Source organism: Microtus pennsylvanicus, chromosome 5, assembly GCF_037038515.1.
Source record: "Microtus pennsylvanicus isolate mMicPen1 chromosome 5, mMicPen1.hap1, whole genome shotgun sequence".
In the NCBI taxonomy this organism is placed as follows: Eukaryota; Metazoa; Chordata; class Mammalia; order Rodentia; family Cricetidae; genus Microtus; species Microtus pennsylvanicus.
The window spans coordinates 64,255,644-64,272,849 of record NC_134583.1 but is presented as its reverse complement, the minus strand read 5'-3'; positions in this window follow the sequence as shown (position 1 = coordinate 64,272,849).

The following is a 17,206-nucleotide window of genomic DNA, read 5'->3' as shown; positions in this document are numbered from 1 at the left end:
TGCCCTTGTATGCTGGTGCTGTGTACCCTTGGCTTCATGGAGAGGAGTATGGCTGGAGGGGGGCAGCAGGGGTCTCCCTACCGTGTTAGAGAGGGCGAAAGAATGGGAGGATAGGAGGTGGGGGGTGGAAAGAGTAAGTGTAGACAGCTCTCCAGAGGAATGTGTCTATCCTGGGTTAGTAGCAGGAGAAGATCCAGAGGATGCTTTGGTTTGAGTTTTTGTTGTTTGTTTCTTGTGTTCTTTGTTGTTTGTTATTTGAGACTGACTGGCCTCATACTTGGTATATTGAGGAGGATGTACTTGAACTTCTAGGTCTCTTGCTTCACCCTTTCAAGAGGTGGGACTACAGGCTTGCGTACCACACCTGGACAGGGCTTTTTGCTTTAGTTTGTTTGACACAAGGTTTCCTGGAACTTGCTCTGTAGACCACGATGACCTTGAACTCAGAGATCCGCCTGCCTCTGCTTCCTAAGTGATGAAATTAAAGGCATGCCTATTTTTATTTATTTATTTATTTATTGGGGTTTTTGCTTTGTTTTGTTTTGGGGGGGGCTTTTTTGGCTTTTTTTTTTTTTTTGGTGTTTTGAGTCAGGGTTTCTCTGTAGCTTTGAAGCCTGGCCTGGAACTAGCTCTTGTAGACCAGGTTGGCCTCAAACTCACAGAGATCCACCCACCTCTGCCCCCTGAGTGCTGGGATTAAAGGTATACGCCACCACCGCCCAACTTGTGCCTATTTTTAAAGACAGAACTTTGGGACGCTGAAATCACCCTGTGGAGAGAACAGTTTATGAAGAGAAGAGAAAGGGCTGTTATTAGGAGCAAGGTACTTGACAGAGTAGAGAGGGAGGGCACAACCCAGCCAAAGTGAAGACATTGGCCTGCAGAGGCCTTACAAATAATAATACTTAAGACAAGGCAAAGCAGATGCTGTGGGCCCCAATGCAGATGGCTAAGGCATTGGGGGAAACCACTACATCATTCCCAAACTGTTTCTGTGTCGGATAGTTCTGTGTCAACTTTACACAAGCTCGAGTTATCTAGGAGGAGGGAACCTCAACTGAGGAAACGCCCCCACCAGACTGGCCTGTGGGTAAGCCTGTGGTGCATTTTCTTGATTGACATGGGAGGGCCCATCCCATTTTTGTGGGCAGTGCTAGCCTTGGACTGATGATCCTGGGTGCTACAAGAAAGCTGGCTGAGCAAGCCATCAGGAACAAACCAGTAGGCAGCATTCCTCAATTTCAGTTCCTGCCTCCAGGCTCCTGCTTTGAGTTCCTGCTCTGACTTCTCTGGATGGTGGACTATGAACTATAAGCAGAAATAAATCCTTTCCTCCCCAGGTTGCTTTTGGTCATGGTATAGACAATTTTCTAGAGGAATGTGTCCTATCATGGGCTATCACAACAATAGAACCCCTAATTAAGACAGCTCCTAACATCCACAATTAAATGGGGGAAGTTGAGGTCAACTTGGGCTACATAGCAAGACACTGTTTCAAGAAAACAAAGACATAGATATTGGTGGTTTAATTAAAAATATTAGATTTATTTGATTCTGAGTGAAACTGAGGACTGGAGAGGCGGCTCAGCCATTAAAGGCTTGGCTCACGGTCAAAAATATAGAGAAACTAAATGCCCTAAAACTTCTGGGTTAGTAATTACAGACTCCAAAAGTTTGTAAATTATGTTGAAACGTTTAGCAGTTAGCTGCTGAACAATAAGTTGGCATTGTCGGTTATCTGAAACACTTCAGAGTCTTCAGTTTGTAATTGTAGTTAAAATGCCAATGCCAGGGAGATATTTATTAACCAAATTTGTAAATGGTGTTAATATTTAGGAGAATTCACTGGGTGGAATTTACAAGCTAACTCAGCTAAACACAAGAACAAACAGAAAGCTATCGTTAGCTTTAGAGAAGATGCACTGAATTCATGAACGCAACAATGGAATCTGGTAATTGTGTAAATTTTGTTAAAGTCTAGGAGGGGCTGGGGTTTTAGATCCATGGCTTTAATAAATTGAGCCTGGTTAGAATACACGTAACTGTGAGCATGTTTTTGGTGGCCTGAGGCTCAGTGTCAAGTGTGAACAGCCGTGTTCACTGACTGTAAGACTCCTTCTATGCCAGTCTCAAGATTCACTTTCTGCAGTTTGATGTCTGCTCCTCACAATCCCCTCACATTTCACAAAAATAACATGAAATATATTTATATCCATATACATGTTTACGTGAGTCCATCATTAACCCCAAATGGGAAAGAAAAATGTGAGCGGGCCAGCGGGTGCTGAAAGTTCCAGTGCTTCCTCACAGGGAGGGAAAGTCAAGGTGAGATCCACACCAATAGGAGAGTGAACTCTTCCGCCCCAGGCCTCTATAATCAACTACAGGGTTGCTTGTGTCCTGGCTGGGTCAGATGCTGTCCTTCTGCTTGCTAAAGCCAGGAGAATCCAGCCCCAAGGCTAATTTTTGAACAAAGGAATAGATAGTTTGCTTGGGAAAAAGTTCTGAACTTGAAGACTGGCTAGGATTGTGAAGCAGATTCTGCCCACCCAGTCACCCGTGTGTGTGTGTGTGTGTGTGTGTGTGTGTGTGTGTGTGTATGTGTGTGTGTGTGTGCACATGCAAACACATGCATATGTGCGTTCGTGTATGTGTTGGTGCCATGACACATGTATGGAGGTAAGAGGACACCTGCAGAAACAATCTCTCACCTTTCTCTCCTTCCACCATGTGGGTTCTGGGGATCTACTTTATGACTTCAGGCTTGGCAATAAGTGCCCTTATTACTGCCACATTATTATTATTTATTATTATTATTATATTTTTGTACTGAGCCAGGGTGTCTCAATAAAACTGGAGCTTACTGATTCAACAAGACTAGCTGGCTAACAAGCCCCAAGTGTCTTTCTGCTCGTACCGCCTCAGTGATGGGATTACAGGCTCATGTTGCTGCACCCAGTCTTTTATGTGGGTGCTAGAGATCCAAACTCAGGTTTTCTTTTCCACATGAGCCCTCTCCCCTTTCCTCCAGACCTTCTTTTAAAATAGAGCTTCTGGAACAATGGAGACTGAGGTTGGAGCAATGCTTGCCTCAGATCTCAGCTTCATCCTTCTTTCTAAGACAGGAGTAGCCACGGGGTTGCAAAAGGCCACCAATGTCCTGGATAACGTTGACCTATAAGAAGGATGCAGAGCTCCCCCTCTGGAATATAGGCTCCTGGGTCTGGCAACACATTCATCTGTGCCTTTTAGAGTCATGAGTTGGCTCTTGCTGCTGAAGGAAGGAAAAGGATCCTCATTTGGATTAATGCTCCAACTTCTAAAATCATAAGAGCCAGAGAAAGGGAAGTTATGGACATGTGGAACACAGTCTCCCCAAAGACTGGTAAAAATCTATGCCTCATGTAGCTGGTGTGTGTGTGTGTGTGTGTGTGTGTGTGTGTGTGTGTGTGTGTGTGTGTAAAATCTACAATGAGAATTTCATCAGATTTTTATGCTGGAGTCAGGGCAAGAAAAGTGCTAAGTCCAGGTGTGATGGCACATGCCTTTGATCTTGGAGGGTAGAGATAAGTGCCCAAAGCGTACCCCAGACCAAATAAGTTCAAATCAGAGATGTATATCCGAGAGCTCCTATATTCTATATGAATAAAAGACAGAAGTAAGGGCACGGAGAGAGGGCTCATTAGTTAAGAGTACTTGCTGCTCTTGCGGAGGATCTATGTTTAGTTCCCAATGCTCACATGGTGATTCACAGCTTTCTGTAACTGCACTTCCAGGGTTCCTGTTGGAGCCCTCTGGGGGTACTGCGTTTACATCGTGCATAGACAAACATGCAGGCAACGTACTCATATAATTAAAAATAAATCTCTAAAAACTGGGGAGAAAACCAAGCCAACAACCCAGAAATCAATAAAATTGATGAGTGAAAACATCGATTATAATAACTGTAACTGGGTTAAATCTCCCCATGAAAAGAATTCAGGTGACACCGCTGAGATTCAAGTTTCGTCTTTTAGGTCTCTTACCGCAGCATTGTCTCTGTTCTGAATCAGCCACGGCTCCAAGATTTTCACAGTAAACAGTGTCCTAAGTCCATGTAAGGGGGCAAGAATCTTTGAATTTGTTCCAGAGAGTCAGAATTCCATGGGATCTTTTTAAAAAAATTATGATCATATATTTTTCCCTGAAACAATCGCTATGACCAGGAACGTTGATTATCCAGGCCTAAGTCTTGTACATACATACTCCTTTTCTTGAACATGAAGAAGTGTCATGTCTACCAGAACTACGTAAGATGAGATTGTTGGGGAGAGGAGGGACCTCAACCAAACTACTAGCAGAAGTAGAGAATGAAGGCAACTGGTCAGAAAAAAAAAAAGCTGGTGCATTTGAAATGTATTCATCCTTTGATGTCATAGATTAGTTCAGGCCCCCAAGGAGATACCAAAATCCATGGATATTCAAGCCCTTTATATAAAATGGTGTGGTATTTGCGTATCTGTGACACACACCTTCTTGAATAATTTTTTAATAACAATTATTGAAAAAGAGGCTATGAATTCAAAGAACAAAGAAGGGTGTGTGGGAGGGTTTAGAGGGAGAAAAGGGAAGGAGGAAATAGTACACTCTCAAAAAAAGATAATTTAAAAACTTGAAAAAGTATCTAAAAGCTGGGGGCTGGAGAGATGACTCAGTGGTTAAGTGGACATATTGCTTTTCCAGAGGGTTCGATTTCTAGCACCCATATCAGATGGTTTCCAACTGTCTGTAACTCCAGCTCCAGGGTCCGGCATCTCTAGCAGCTGAGAGCACCAGCAGTCACATGCACATACCCACATGCAGACACGCACCGACATACACTTAACAACAATAAACGCTAATATTAAAAATGTATATATAGGGCCATGGAGGTAGCTCAGTGGTTAAGAGTGATTATGCTCTTTCAGAGGACCCAGGTTTGGTTCCCAGTTCACTTCAGGCAACTTATCAACTGCCGGTAACTCTTGTTCCAGGGGATCTGATGCCTTCTTCTGGCTTCCATACTGTATACACGTGGCGCACATATACGTACTTGAGACATACACACTCACACCTAAAAATAAAACACATTTTAAAATCTTTTTAAAACTTATACTTAGGCCTGGGGGAGGTAGCTCAGTGGGTGCTGGCTGTGCAAGTGTGACCGGAATTTGGATCTACAGCACCCAGGTGATGCTGTAATGAAGGTAGGTGTGGTAGCCCCATAGTGACAGTACCTGCAGGCAGAGACAGAGCTTCTCCAGAGCCAGCTGGCTAGCTAGACTAGCCAAATCAGTGAGCTTGGGGACTAAGGGACCTTGTCTCAGTGTATAAGTTGGTGAGTGAACAAATAAGACATCTGATGTTAGCCTCTGGCCTCTGCACACATGCCCACACACACACATGCATACTCCCACACACATGTGCACCTACATGCACGTAACATGTACACAAAAAGTGTGTGTGTGTGTACATCTGTTTACACCTATCTTTGTCTTTCTCTCTGTGTCTACATCCCGGCTAATGACAGAGCCCATTTCTTTCTTTCCTATTAAATTAGAATGTATTAACAGCTATTTGCTTTTAAACGAGGCAGCAAATGTTTGGTGGTCCTGGCAGTTGGTTCAAGACCGACCTAGAAAGAGTGGTGGGGCCCCCAGAAAGACCACTTTTCATTAGCGTTAAGAACACTCCTCACTCTGAGGCAGAGGGGTTAGATGTTGGAGCTAGGCAGGTAGCTAGCTGCACATCATTTTCTACAGTATTTAGTTTGGATTCATCCGTAGGAAGAACTTTTCACATTTCCAGGCATTTTGCATAGTTCTTAAATACTAATATGTCACATAACGTATCTCTACTGAAGGGCGAAGAAGCTGAGCATTAGGAAAGTGTCCACACCCGCTGCCAGAGTCTCCTGCACTGAGCTCAGTTTCCTGGTGTCTTATTCTCGGTACTGAATGTCCTCTTATGCCAGCTTGTCATTCCGAACTGCTAACCACAGCATGTTGATACACCACTTGAAATCAGAGATAACATTTCTTCCCATCCCCAACAGTGTCTAGGACCAGGCCTGGGATGTTTCTGGCGTTGCTGATGCTATACAGAAATCGTAACACCTCCTCAGTTGTTCTCCTGAGTGCCGTCCCCACTGGACAGCTAACGTGCGTTAGTGTGAAAAGGCCTGAGTCACACGACTCCTTGCAGCCATGCCTGGCTTTTCTATTATGGGTTCTGTGATTCAACCTCATGCCCTCAGGCTTTCGGATTTAGTGCTCTTGTCCCCAAATCCCCACGCATGGATTTGAAAAGTGCTTAGTGTCTTTGGCCCTATGTCTTTACTGTGAACATGCTTTGGCCTAAACTGTACATGGCTAACCCATGGGCTGGAGTTGAACTACCATGGCTGTCTTACCCAACTCTGTTCCAGACAGAACTCAAGCCAAAACCGGGTGAGATCCAGGCATGACCCACAGCCATGGGCAGACTTCATGGCCATGTGACCTTTGGGTGTTCAGGGGACCTTGTGTTAAGGAAGTCCCTATGCTTGGCTTAATGCCCTCTGAGCATCATCTTGAAAGCCTTAATTTTTGAATAAGGAGACTTCATTTTTCCTTGTGCATTTGGTACTATAAAGTCTGTATTGTTCCTCGTATATCTGAGCTCTGACCCCTGACTGAGCCTGGCTGAGATGCAAAGGACCTCCCTGCCACTCTACAGACACCAGTGAGCACATCCTTGTTCCTTAAGTGGGATGGGTTACTTAGCAGCATTATAGCAATATGTAAGCTCAACCTTTTTAGACAGCCATACAGCCTATCCTCCTTCAGCAGCACCTCAATGTGCTTCTTCTTTAAATATTTATTTTTATTTGTGTGTGTGTGAACACATGTCCGTGTGTGCGCTACGTGCATGCGGTATCCGCAGAGGTCAGAAGAGGGTGTCAAATTCCCCTGGAACTGGAATTACAGGCAGTTGTGAGCCATATGGATGCTGGGAATGGCAGCCAAGTCCTCTGAAGAGGAGCCAGTGCTCCTGAGCACTGAGCCGTCTCTCAGTCTTGGAGAACATTTCTAATCTGTGTCACATGTCACAGAACAATAGCTTACACGGAAAACAGAAAAATGCCCTCTGAGTTTTGCTTCTAGTGATTGTTACACCTCAGGATTATCAAGTCTTTCCACCCCCCATTCCCCAGCACTGACGACTGAACCTTGAGTCTCCCCCAGGCCGGGAAAGGGCTCTACTAACTGTATGCTCAACTACGGTTTGTGCTTTTTATTTTGAGATAGGATCTCACTATGCTGCCAGGCTTGCCTCGAGCTCACTCTGCATCTAGGCAGGCCTTGAATTTGCAGTTTTTCTGCTTTAGTCTTCCAAATAGCTGGGACCGCAGACCTGTGCCACCAGGTCCCGCTCTGCGTCTTTCTCACACAAATGTGATTTTCCTCTACCAGCTGTTTCTCATAGAGGGGCGGTGTAACAACCACGTTTGCTTGGCATCTGCCTCAGATAATCTTACCCCTACATTTTGCTTTCTCTCCCAGCATGCTTTGTTGATTTGTTTTTACTTCGACCAGATCCCACTATATAGCCCAGGCTAGCCTGTAACTCCCAATCCTCCAGTCTTCACCTCCTGAGCACTGGGAGGACACCTGTGTCACCACGCTGGCTCTCCCAGCATTCTGTTTGTCCTGAGTTTTTGACAGTGGTATATGATTTTCATCCAGCTTTGCTGGGGTTTTATGTGAGTGTAGAATGAATGTGTGTACAGTGTGTGTGTCTGTGTGTCTTTGTGTGTGTTCTTATGTGAGTGTGGGTGTGTGTGCGCCATGGTGCACAGGTGGAGGTCAGAGGAAAACCTCTGGTCTCCTGCTGTCCCTGCTGTGTGGGCAGGCTTGCTGGCCAGCATTTTCTCTCATTTCTACTTCCCATCTCACCATGGGGAGACTTGGGGTCCAGATGCTTGGTGCTGCATGGGCTTCCAGGAGGCTGTGGAGATCTGTGCTCTGTCCTCATGTTCTGCAGCAAATGCCTTACCTACTAGGTCACTCCCCACCTGCATCCTGCCCCAGCACTGCTGGGTTTAATCTGCTTTGTTTGGAGACAGGGTCTCACAATGCAGCCCGGCTGCCCTGGAACTCAAAAAGATCCACCTGCCTCTGCCTCCAGAGTTCCAGATGTACACCTCCACGTCCTGCCTTCTACTGCTGTTTCCTCGGTCAGAAATAAAATATGGGGCTGGGCGGTGGTGGCACACACCTTTAATCCCTGCATTTGGGAGACAGAGGCAGGCAGATCTTAGTGAGTTTGAGGCCCGCCTGGTCTACAAAACGAGTTCCAGGACAGCCAGGACAGTTACACAGAGAAACTCTTGTCTCAAAAAACTAGAAACAAACAAACAACAAACAAATAAATAAACTATGGGAACTGGGAGACGGCTCAGCAGGTAAAGACATTTACCACCAAGACTGACCTAACTTTAATCTCTGTGACCCACACAGTAGGAGGAGAAAAAATTCTCTGACCTCTGCATGGGCATTGCAGCGTATGTGCACCTGCGCACACACACACGCACACACATACACACACACATGTGCACATGCACACACACATGCCAAATGATATGCAATAAAAATAAAATCAAATAATTAAATTGTTTATAAATGAGTGATTACTGAACTAGAAACTTGGTACTTTTCTTTCAAGGACAGAGACAAATCCCAAAGCTATGATCACACTGGGGAAGCTCTGGGCCACTGAGCTCCAGCCCCACCTTACCGAGCATGTGGCTGAAGAGCACTGGCTTAGTCACAGAGGTAATTCCGCTTTGGAAATGATGTGAAACCTCTGGCTGAGCCACACAGCTACCTGACAAAGTTGCTAATGGAAGACACGGTGCAGACAATCTTTTGTTCAGTAAAATCCAATTTCCAGATCTCCGCAGCCATGTTTCTCATTCACACTTTCCCCGCCAGCGACTCTGGTGAGAACGTCACATCGCAGAGGATCTGGAAGCCCTGTTCTCTCATTAAGCTTCGGCGGCGAGGGTTGGAACTATTTTTATCATTGCTTTTACACTCCAGTGAACCACATTTTAGTCATTAATCTATTTTTGTTAATCAGAGCCACAACACAACAAATAGTAACAAAAAGCAAATTTAACTTTAATAAACAATGATATGCAAATGACAAAGCTAAGACAGACTATGTCCTATTAACCAAATTCCAGCAATATCCTGTTAAAGACTGACCATCTTGAACCCAGGGCCTTTGAACCACTGTGAGTAGCAGTAGGGAGTCAGTTTTGATTTTCTTGGCCATTTCAAACTTATGAAATTCTTAAGCAGGTTACTTTTGTTGTCACGCGTTTGCTGTGGAAACCACAAAACTACAGGACTATTTTATAGACATGTTGATTTCATTTTAGGACCATGGATGTAAAAGATAAAGACTGGAGATGAGATGACTCAGTTGGTAAATCCCTTGCTACATAAACAAGAAGACCTCAGTTCAATCCCCAGAACTGGGTAAGAAGATGGCATGGTGGCACACACCTGTCCTCTCAGCACTGGAGAGGTCGGAGGCAAAGATGGGCAGATGTGCTGAGGTCAGAGGACAAGTTCCTACAGCTTTCTTTCCTTCTACCATGTTGGTGGGTCCTTCAGGCAAACTCAAGTCCTTACTCTTGATGGTAGGCAGGATTATGTGCTGAGCCATCTGGTCGACCCCCTTCAGCATTCTTCAAGCTGGGTGAGCTGGCCTCTTACCCTGTTTTCTTTAACATCTACTTCATCCTTTCTCCTGAACCTCCCTTCCTCCTTCCCTTCCATCCATGTTTTCTTTCTATTCTTACTGATGTCGTGACACATGACCTGCTCTGCCCAGAAAACTGACCTTCCACCCCTGTGCCTGCCTTGTCCCCTATATCTGGGACATTTTCTTAGCTGTTTCTCTCCTTATCATCCTATGGACTTCAACATTCCCTTTACCATCCATTTAGAGAGTTGTTTCTGTCAAGGTTTTTGCTTCTACCCACACTTGTGGTTGCTACTTTGGCTGCGATTATCAGCCCCGATTTCATTTCTTTCCATTCTCCACACAAAAGTGTGGAAATGTCTAGAGTGACAGCTGAGTTATAAAGAATCCCAATATAACCAAACCGAATCTACTCCACTGATCTGACTGTTCCCTGGTCTCTCATTACTCGGCTCTGCTTATTGTCTCATGCCTCAATGAATAGGCAATTCCTTACCTTCTAATGCTATTCCCAGACAGTGGGGAGACAGAATTAACTCTACAACAGTTAACTTCATGGGACAAAAAGAATCTATTCTGCTTTAACTTCTTCTATTTATCTACTGAGAGTGAGACCCCCCCCCCAAATAAGAGAAGTTTCTAAATACCCTAACTCAAGGCATAGAACATGGCTTATAAAGACATAAAAAAATATTGTCCTATCACAGCAACAAGACTGGGTTTTTTTTTCTTTGTTTGTTTTTTGTTGTTGTTCTTTTGTTTTTAGCTCTGATGATAATTAAGACATCTTGGGTGGGTGCTGGGGACATTGCTCAGCAGTTAATCCCTCTTTTAGAGGACCTGGGTTAAATTCCCAGACCCCACATGATGGCTCACAACTGTCTGTAATTCTAGTTCCAGGACTCCAGTGGCACTGTACCGTGGTTGTAACTCCAGTACTAGAAGGTGGAGACAGGAGGATCCCAAGGTCTTGTTGACCCAGAAGCTAGGTGATTAGTAAGATCTGGGTTCAATGAGAGAGCCAATCTAAAAAAAAATAAGGTGGAGCCTGATGGAGGACACCAGCATTGACTTTGGGCCTTCATAGGCATGTGCGCCCATTCCACTCTTACAACAAATTGAACACCCTTGCTTAGAACCAGATCTCCAACTAGGAAAAACACTGAGATTAGCAGCTGCCACTTGCAAGCACTCAGCAAATTCTTTCGGAAATTGTTTCTATCAGACGAGCCCAGTCAGAACCCTTAATACAGCACAAATACAGACAAAATCAAATGCCCACTGTACATCTTCTGAACTGGCCACAGAAAGCGATCAGAGATAGCTTCACCATTTCTGAAGACCCAAGAAGGAAGAGCACAACAAGGGGAAGGCAGGCTGCAGAGCCACACACCCTGCATCTAACCAGATGGCCTCTGCTTACAGGACACCGGCTCGGAATCACTACATACGTTCATCATATTAATGTAGTTATTCCTTGTTATCAGTGAGGGATCGCGTCTGCCATTTGCCCCAGGTCCCCAAACCTGCAAATCCTGAATCCATGGCATAAAATGGCACAGCATTTTCACTCAAGGTATGACTATTTTCCTCTGTATTTTTTTTTTATTATTATCATCTTTATGGTGCTAGAGTCTCACTATGTAGCCAGGCTGACCTGGAACTCTCAATCCTCCTGTCTCAACATCCTGGTCCTGGAATTACAAGTGTGCATGCAATCTGACTTCATAGATTTAATGAGACTACTAAAGGAACCTGTAGCATATAGAAGGTTTAAGAAGCCATGAGTCAGGATGTTGAGGTGGCTCGGTAAGTGAAGGCTTTTGCTACCAAGCTTGATGAGCTGAGTTCTATTCCCAGGACCCACGTGGTAGAAGGAAAGAACCTACTCTTAAAATAATAATAATAATAATAAACATGAATGTATATACATGGTGAACAGACATACATGTAGGCAAAACACATTAAAGTAAAAATAAATAAAAATTAGAAAAAAATAGGTTAAGATACCATAAGGGGGCTGGAGAGATGGCTCAGGGGTTAAGAACACTTTGTGCTCTTCCAGAGGTCCTGAGTTCAATTCCCAGCAACCACATGGTGGTTCACAACCTTCTGCAATAAGATCTGTTGTCCTCTTCTGGCCTGTAGGCATACTTGCAGGTAGAACTATATACATAATAAATAAATCTTAAAAAAATAAGGTATTGGTTAAAAAAAATTTAAAGATACCATAAGTACAAAAAGATACATCTGTGTACAATCATAGGAACAATATGAAATATAAAAAATATTTCTTTGATCACATATATCACTACAATTATATAGAAAGATGTTGTAAGATTTCTCTCCATCCAGAGAAAACAAGCACACAAAAAACTCTTATAGACTTCTACAATATAATTCACATACATAAAACTTTGAATCATGGGAGTGGAGAGACAGCTGCTCTTCCAGGTCACCAGGTAGTATTCCCAGCAACTGACAACTCACAGCCTTCTGCACCTCCAGTTCCAGGGCATCTGATGCCCTCTTCTGGCCTTCTTGGGCATTACATCCATTTAGTACACACAAGCAGGCAAAACACTCATAAACACAAAGTAACAAAATATAAACAGCTTCAAAAATGTTGAAGGTCACAATTTTCAAAATACATTATTTTTAAAGTGCATATGGAAAATTTACCCAAAATGATCATGTCCTGGGTCAAAAAGAATATCTCAACATTTTTTTTTGTTTGTTTGTTTTGTTTTTTGAGACAGGGTTTCTCTGTGGTTTTGAAGCCTGTCCTGGAACTAGTTCTTGTAGACCAGGCTGGTCTCGAACTCACAGAGATCCGCCTGCCTCTGCCTCCCGAGTGCTGGGATTAAAGGCGTGCGCCACCACCGCCTGGCTTATCTCAACAATTATTAAAGAATAAAACTATACGGCATATTCTCTGACAACAGTCAACAGTAAGAAATAAGAAGAGAAGAACCACCCCCTTCATGTTTTAGGAGGAATATATTGCAGATAATTTTCCTGGTGTTAATGATTTAAAAAAATTTGTTTAAGAAAAAACTATAATGAAACACAAGTCTTTGTAATTTAATTTTTTTAAAAAATTGGTTCTTTGGGTTGGGCAGTGGTGGTGGATGCCTTTAACCCCAGGACTTGGGTGGCAGAGGCAGGTGGGTCTCTATGAGTTTGAGGCCAGCTTGGTCTACAAGAGCTAGTTTAGTTCCAGGACAGGCTCCAAAGCTACAGAGAAACCCTGTCTCAAAAAAAAAAAAACCAAACAAACGAACAAACAAACAAAAAGTTGGTTCTTTGAACAACTTAAGGACAGAATGGGTAAATGCTCTGTAAAAACTGAAGTAAGAAAAGTGTAGACTATATAAAAAAAGACATCAAAGCCTATAGACACAGAAAAATGATGAAATATTATGTCAAATTTGTGAAAATAAAACAGATAATCATTATGGGCAAATGCCCAGACAAAAACAACTTATCAAAACAGGGAAGATCTTTTAAAAACAAAAACATACAGTCTTTTCTCATTTTACATACCAATCCCAGTTCCCACTCCCTCCCCTTCCCCTGCTCCCTCTACCTTTCCTGCCACCCCACCACCCATCCACTCCTCAGAAAGGGGAAGGCTTCCCATGGGGAGTCAATAAAGTCTAGCACATGGCTTTGAGGCAGGACCAAGGCCCTTCCCACTATATCTAGGCTGAGCAAGGTATCCCTCCAGGGAGAATGGGCTCCAACAAGCAGTAGGAATAAATCCTGCTCCCACTACCAAGGACCCCACAGTCTGTCCCAGCCATACAACTGTCACCCACATTCAGAGGGCCTAGTTTGATCCTATGCTGGTTCCTCCGCTGTCAGACCAGAGTCGGTGAGTTCCCATAGCTCAGGCCAGCTGTTTCTGTGGGTTTCCCCATCATGGATCCTTTTGCTCCTATTATCGCTCCTCCCTCTCTTCAACTGGACTTTGGGAGCTCAGTCCAGTGCTTCGCTGTGGATCTCTGCATCTGCTTCTATCAGTTGCTGGATGAAGGCTCTATGATGACATGTAAGGTGGTCATCAATCTGATTACAGGGGAAGACCAGTTCAGGCACCCTGTCCACTATTGCTTAGAGTCTTAGCTGGGATCAAACTTACGGATTCCTGGGAACTTACAGGGAGAAATCTTGAGTTTCATATTTGCTAAAAACAATGAATCCATTATTTGTAACTTTTCCAAGAAGCGAATTCTAAATTCTAATATCTTCACCAGTAATTTTTTATAATTTATTTATTTAAAGCATATGTGTATGCATGAGAGTCTGCATGAGTGTGCACTACGTGAAGAGCATGCGCAGAGGCCAGGAAATAACGTCAGATCACCAAGAGCTGGAGCTGCAGGTGGGTGTGACTCACCGTGTGGGCGCTGGGAACCAAAGTCTGGTCCTCTGTAAGAGCAGCAATTTCTCTTAAGCAGTGAGTTGTCTCTCTAGCCCCTTCGACTAGGAAAGTCTATTTAATATTTAGGAGAAATCTACCAGCGTTACCCAAACTCCTTCAAGGAAACTGTAAAACAATATGAAAATCTTCCAAATTCTTTTTTTCAGTGTGGCACAGATGTCTTACCCATATCTGGTAAGGATGTTAGGAGAGAAATTACAGGAATATTCCTTTCCTGAACACAAAGTAAATTAATATATACTCATAGACTAATTCAAACCTAGAAATATAGTATAGCTGAGGGAAATCCAGCTACATCACGGTGGTGGTAAAGACGAGACCACTTTGGGAACTACTGCCTAACATCTGAGAATTAAACACCACCCATTAGCCTAAAAGAGTGAAGTAGAGAAATCATGCTAGAATTTCAAAAGACAGAGAAAAACCACCTGATGAAACAAACAAACAAAAAAGATAAAAAGAAAACTCAGAGCAACAGAGGAACTTTCTTAATCTGGCAAGACAGTAAACTAACAGCGATGAAACCCTTAGGCTTCATCCGTATGCGATGTTACTGAACCGCATAACGCTGGGCTCATCTCCTCTGAGGCCGGGAGACAAGCGTAATTGTTTTTGTTTCTGTTACATTTTATTAGAAGCCTTGGCTGGTGTGAGGAGTCGAGAGAAAAAGAGATTAAAAGATGTATGACCTGTGAAGGAACGGCAGCTACTGGCAGAGCGCCGTCTGGTTCTCTCTTGCAGACTTGAACGGACGCATGTTCTACGATCTGGGACATCCCCCTGTGTACGCACAGCCTGGAGACATTTTGCAACTGGCACAACACAAAACACACACGAGATTGTGTCTAGCAGCATTATTCATGAGAGCAGAAAACCAGGGACGCAGTCCAAATGCCAATCAAGAGCAGATGATCAGCTGTCACAAGGGGAGATGAATGGCTTCTACAGTTACTCTCACCGATATGGACAAACCTCACAAAACGGTGAGCCAAGTGATAGAGGAACACTGTGTCAGTTACACCCACAGAGGCTGAAAGGAATTAAATAAGATATTCCTTAGGAATACACGTGGGTGATAAAACTATAACGTTGAGACCAAAGAGCTGCTAGGGAGGATGAAGAGACACTAAACAAGTTCTTAGGTAATGTGTGACTGTAACAGTCTTCTGATGCTTAAGGCTGCATGCATGTACTTTGTATATACTCTGATATGCCTCGTTTAAACATCTTGTCATTCTCTTTTCTAAAAAAAAAAGATTTACTTATTTTTATTTTATGTGTATGAGTGTTCACCTTGCATGTATGTATATGCTCCAGTGTGTGCAATATTCAAGGAATCCAAAAGAGGGAGCTGGATCTCCTGAAACTGAAGTTATATAACCAAGTAAGCCACTGAGATAGGTCCTCTGGAAGAGCAGCCCACGCTCTTAACCATCTCTCCAAGCCCTAAAACATCTTTTCAAAAGTATTTCCCTTTATATCTCATTACTAGTTTACAGAAAATACACAGGCAGAGAAATGTATAAAATGACGCCATGAACACTGACTGAGTTCAAACTTATTAAATCAAATTCTAAGGGAAAAAAAAGGAATCCGTTATGTCCAAATCCACGAAGTCCCCCAAAAGCCAACAAGGAGACCGAGTCCCATATGTAAAAGCAAAGAGCCTTTATTTTATGCAAGTTTGCAAACTCGGTTTCTCCGCATGTCCAACGTATCGGAATAAATGGAGAGCCCTGAGCTCAGTTAGAGTTGGGTTTTTATAGTAGTACAGGTGGGGGTGAGGGGTTTCTGAGGTTCAGGACTCCTGTTTTGCTGACATTCGTCTAGGGGTGTCCTGGTGAGTGTGCTGGCAGGTGATCCTATCTACAGTATTTGGAATGTTAGGCATTTCCTTTGGATGGTCTGTTCTTGGGTGGTGCTCAGGTAATCTTAGTTTGTGGTTCTTCCTGCAACCAGGTATTTCTTCAGGCCAAACTACTGAGACTCGGGCCTCCATTAAGCTTATCAGTGGCTGAGTCCTACTCTGGCAGGTGATAATGGTTGGAAGTAAAGAACTTCCTTTGGGTGATCTGTTCATATTTAGCTTGTCATGGCTGACTCCTACAGAATCAATAAATTAAAGAAGGTGGTAAAGGATATACTAATCAATTGCTACAAATAGGCATTTAAATATTTAAATGTTTAAACTGATAAAAGATTAAATGACAGAAGACAATTGCCAATATGCAAGCACCAACTAGATAGCTCAGGATAAGGACTTACTCTTGATTTGGGGGATGGGGTGATGACACAATAGTTATATTTAAAGGAGGCAGGGCAGCCCTTGGAGTTGAAGTATAGTTTCCACAGTTGAGTGACTGCCTAGCTTGTAAAAGGCCTAGGCTCAATCCTAGCACTGAAAAAAAAATTAAAGATTTTTTTTTTAAAAGTGTAAAGAGGTAGTTAAGAACTTGCATCTATGTAGGGCAGAGTGTGGTGGCCCATAACTTTAATCCCAGCACTCTGGAGGCAGAGGTAGGTGAATCAATGTGAGTCCAAGGCCAGCCTTGTCTACAGTGAGTTCTAGGACAGCCAGGGCTACATAGAGAGAGATCCAGTCTCAAAACAAAACAACAAGCCAGGCAGTGGTGGCACACACCTTTAATCCTGGCACTCTGGAGGCAGAGGCAGGTAGATCTCTGAGTTCAAGACCAACCTGGTCTACAAAGTAAGTTCCAGGACAGCCAGGACTACACAGAGAAATCCTATCTTGAAAAACAAAAACAAACAAACAAAAGCTAAGCAACAGCAAGATAAAAATATCCCCCTCCCCAAAAAGCCCAACCAAAAAGATTTATATGTAAAATTATATTATTCCTAAGATTTGATCCAAGATAGTCTTGGAGGGGAGGGCTGATGTGGAATGAAGAAGATTGCCTAGGAACTTAAAATTATTGAAGGTAATAATGATTGTGTAAGTTTTACTATATTATTTATATGTAT